This window comes from Adiantum capillus-veneris, chromosome 25 (genome assembly GCF_014529385.1).
Source record: "Adiantum capillus-veneris isolate H3 chromosome 25, ASM1452938v2, whole genome shotgun sequence".
Lineage (NCBI taxonomy): Eukaryota > Viridiplantae > Streptophyta > Polypodiopsida > Polypodiales > Pteridaceae > Adiantum > Adiantum capillus-veneris.
This window is the reverse complement of record NC_140955.1, coordinates 2,397,733-2,402,757: the sequence shown is the minus strand read 5'-3', so window position 1 is coordinate 2,402,757 and position 5,025 is coordinate 2,397,733. Positions and strand designations below refer to the sequence as shown.

At 38.5% G+C, this 5,025-nt stretch overlaps 1 pseudogene; it reads left to right on the top strand.

The window, feature by feature from the left end:
- The first annotated feature begins 1,060 nt into the window (after positions 1 to 1,060).
- On the top strand, positions 1,061 to 2,110 carry LOC147424328 (uncharacterized; annotated as a pseudogene).
- The last annotated feature ends 2,915 nt before the right edge of the window (positions 2,111 to 5,025 follow it).

Below are 5,025 nucleotides of genomic sequence, written 5' to 3'. Positions count from 1 at the left end.
ATTTACATAAATTCTATGTAAAAAAGAATTTGCACACAATTTGCATGTTAAATATTCTTTTGTATCTTTTTAAAGAGCCTCAATTATCATCGCTATTTTGAATGCTACATTTACATAAATTCTATGTAAATAAGTGTGAAAACACAATTTTCATGTTAAATATTTATTTCTATCTTTTTAAAGAGCAAGACATTCTTTGCAATTTTCAGTCTAATTTGTATACACTTAATGTTTTAAATGTTTTTGAAGTCTTTAAGTCGGTGTGTGCTTTGTTTGACCTAATATATGCACACGGAGAAAAATATAAGTTAAAAATTCAATATATGCTGAAATGTGCCAGATTGTTGACATGTATCGTTTGATCTGGATTAAGTTCTTATATACCACTTGTTTGATTTGCATTTTACAAGTGTAAAAGATTGCAGTTTTAAGTGAAGATTGTTTTCAATTGTTGTCAATATTTCCTTACACATTTCTTAAGTCATCAAGTCGTGGTTAAGGGTTTGCCTGAAATAGTGTGAGAGTGTTAGTGTCATGTGCAACCATGAATTTGTATTTGATATGATGTTTTTTATTGTCTAGTGCAAATATGACGCCAGATCAAAAGAAAAGTAATATGTGTGCCATTCGTAAAGAATGTATTTTGGCAATCTCATCATGTGCAGATAGTCTCATATAGCAGATTAGTGAAAGCAATGTCTTCATCAAAGACCTCACTAATGCTATATGGGAGAACAGAGAGCGCATGTTACAAGGTGAAGGCCAATACTAGTTGTTGATTCCAGCAGAGATTCGAGAATTTGACCCCCACCACAAGGTTAGGACAGTGTTGGGCAATATGCAAGTATGTTGCAGAGACTTAAAGGAAGATATCTCACCTGCCTGCGACATGTCAAAATTAGAGCTCTGGGATAAATTGTGGGAGGAACAGAAGGTAAAGATGAAGCGTGTGAAAGTGCAGGACCAAGCAGCCTTACCCAAGAGATTGAAGATGGCCCAAGATGCACAAGCAGCTTTGGGAGGTCGATCCGATGCTAGCAGCACTGGCACAATCATGCGCATGGCTTTGAATGCCAAGTGCGCTCATCTTGTCGGCATCCCTCACAAAGCCTTATTAGAAGGTATGAGGGTTTGAGCAGGCTCCTTTGGTGTGTGCACATTGTACACCATCAAAGGAATCTCTTTTTTTCTAGACCACATTACATATGTGAGAAAATGTTACAAGGGAGGGAGTGAGGCAAAATTTGACATCTTTCAGACAGAGCAAAAAATGCAAATGCTTCACCCCTCCACTGTAAGGTGCATTAGCTTTACTATCGAAGCTCCTTGGATGATAATATTCCCATACTACAATGGGCGTACCGTGGGCGACATGATGTGCCGCTTACCATTCGCTCACGGATTATTCAGATGACACATGCACAAGCTACAACACGGTTAGAGGTCGTTGCCTATAGCAAATCTTCCTGTACAAGAGATAGACACGGCACGGATCAAAGCAGTGATCGAGTAGATGCCAGCCATTTGTCACGCCTTAATCGATGGGGTTGCGACTATCCACTCGGCCGGGATAGTGCACAGTGACCTACACCCGTTCAACATAATGTTGGACTTTACTCGTACCAATAAACCCCACATAGGCATAATTGATTGGGCGATGATACTCAAAATTCCAACTAAGCGCACAGCAATTAATTATCTGCATCCAAGCGCACAGTCGGACTCTACAATTTTGGAGGCACAGAGATCAGGGGATGCAGAGATGGATAAGCGACCGTGGATTGCTCCAAAACTATACGATCCACAGTGCACATATGCATATACAAAAGCAAGAAACATTTATGCATTGGGCTATCTATTTGACATGCTGGCAGATTTTTGGAGTGCAGCCAAAAAAGTTTATTTTCCAGAAGAATTTTTTCACCACCCGGACGAAGATGTTATGAGGGATATTCGGATTAAAGTAGATTGTTGGATGAAGTTAAAAGAGCCGGAACAAAGAAGAAATGCATCTGACGTGTTGATATTTTTCAAAGAACATTTAAAGACAGACCCTAACCCTGTCCAACGTCCCCTTGTTGAATTTGCACCATCATTTTATCCGATCTAAACATTTTTATGATATACATCTGTCTTGTCCAGGGTATTGTATTTTTTATTGAAGTGTATTATCTGGTTCGAATTGGTTCACCTCCTTGAGTCAATTATCTTTAGTTATTTCAAATTTGTCGTGTTGAGTGCCGATATTTCAAATTTTCCTTGTGGTTCAATTAGTCACATTAGTTGTGGTTTGATTTAGTGGATTCTGACATCTTATGTAGTGGACGAGAAGTTGCTATCTTGTACATATGTGAGACTGATGAATCATGAGAATATATATTTGCCAATGATATTGAATATTTGTCTATTTGTTGATTGCAGATCTAAGAGAAAATGGCCGATGAAGAACAAGATATTGGCACCCAATCAGTGCCCGATGATCAACAACAAGCGGCTGTTCATGCATTTCAGCGCATGAAGTCTCTAGCACACGGTATATCCGTACAGTAAGCTACACGCACTGCTCGACGACTCTCAAATGAGCAAATCCAAACCACATGCAATGGAAAGAGATCAATAAAGAAGTAATGAAGGAAATGATCAAAACAATATGGCCATGTGAGGACGCAGAGATCAAGAAAGGAAGGTGGAAGGTTTTGAAGTGCAACCATGATGCGATCAAAGAAAACACTAAGAGGATTTACTTGGAAGTTTATGGCCATCCCATGCACAATGCAAATTGTGCGCTATATTTTGCAAAAATGTTATATATTCACTTTGTGCAACAGCGACCAGTAGACTTTTCGTCAAAGGAGACAACTATTGCCACTCATGATATAAGGGAGAGGTGTGTCACTTTCACTCGAGATGAGCTGGCATTGATAGTGGAAGGCTCCGACGTACAATTAAAGAGAGAGAAGGATATCTATAAGACACAGTTGACAGAGAAAGATTCAAAAATAGCACGGCTTTCTATAGCCATCCAGACATCCCAACCCTCACAGGTCCGGATGGAGAAAAGCATTCACTACTTAAGCCAGGACATTCAAAATCTGACACTACGAGTGAATCCAACACCTATACAAGGGACACACATCAACCACCTTATCCTGCATCCAAATTTGGTCCCCTCGTCTACATTAGATGCATCCTCATCTTCCCAATGTCCAGTTTGCTACAAGAATTTTGATGGACCGAGTGGATATTATACATTGACATGTGGTCATTATTATCACTTCATTTGTCTTATTCGTTTAATGTAAAATAGTAGCCGATATGCAATCTGTTCACAAGATATTCCACAAGGATTATATATTATGTTTGGCATGGCAAATGAGTATAAATTCAAGCAAGCCTGCCAAGATACCCCTACCACAATTAGAAATATTTTTGATGAACAAGATGCTGCTTCAGAGCAACACAATTGAGATCGACAAACTATGTATAATCGCGAATATGAAGCATTATATATTATCAAAACACATTTGAATACATTTCTTTTACAATGGTTTTTGACATGATCTTCATTCTACTCTCAAGCTATATTGAATATGTAAAGTTGTTATCTGGTTCTAAGTCTGAGTTTGTGGTTCTCCTTGTAATTCAACCTCCACATCTATTATCAAATTCTCTTTTATTTCGTCTATAGTGAATTGAGATACACCAACATTGAACTCTTCTTCATCTTCGCTTTGACAATCATACAACCACGTTGGCATTTCCTCCTCGTAGCCAACACTTTCGATGTGATTCAATATATTTTCTTTGCAAAACATATACACTAATTTTTCCGCTCTGTCTGCTAATAGTCTGTTGTGAATAGTGATGTGAACATACTTTTACATACTCCAGTTTCTCTCTAAACTTGAAATTGCTACACATTGTGTCAGTACTTTCATTGCAAGGGGACGTAAGGTAGAGTAATGCTCTCCACCATTCATCATCCACCACTTCCATGCAGGTTGCTCTTTTGCCATTACCTGTACAAAATCATTTGCAAAAGGACCTTCTTTTAATCAAATGTAATCTTTTCTTTGATACAATCAATTTGGTCATGAATGTTGGAGTAGAACGTGTTGACCACGTGATAGAAATCGCTTACCACCTCTATATTGGACATCATATCTAAATTACAATACTCCAAATAGAGCATGTAAGCAACACCATGGAGTGGACTATGAGCGCTTTTTCACCTTGCATGAAAATACTTGGCCAAAATTTTTCGTTGTTTGCCAGAGAATGGTAGTCTCCACTCCTTCTCTACTACAGACTCTTTCAGCTCTTCGGGATTTTCAAGACTCTGTTGGACTGACCACCATGTCATCCACACTTTGCCCAAGTTTGGCACCCTTTGATCAAGATTGCGGATCGTGAACATAGCGGGCATTATTACATGGTATACATCCATTACACTCCTGCACCAAGCAGCCTTGTTTACATTGCCACGTAGACATGTAATTTTATCTTTCACTTTTTCTTTCTGCTCAAGTTGCCATTCATCAAAGGCCGCGCAATTGAATGTGTCAATCACAGCGCATTTATGGCAAAGAAGTGATTCCAAGGTATAAAAGTGTGTGCAGAACCGAGTTTCAGCAGAAGTTTCAACGTCACTGACATGTGCATCCTATACAAATCGAGCACTCTTTGTTGTTTCAAGATAAATTTCACAACCTGACGTGTTGTATCAATTATTTTGGCAAACCATGTGGTTTCTTCGCTAGTGTACCAATCCTTCAGCACCAAGTTTAAGCTGTGCGTATTACAACCATTGGCAAAAATGTATGGAAAGCGCTTCTTTATTAATTTACTAGCGTTTTTACAATTCTTTACGTTGTCCATGACTACTTGAATGACATGTTCAGTACCAATTTCTTTAATTACATTAATCAAGACCTTAAAAATGTAGTTGTCACTTTTAATTGCACCAAAACTATCAATCGCCTTTATAAATGTTTCTCCCCTTGGACAAACCAGCATCACATTGAT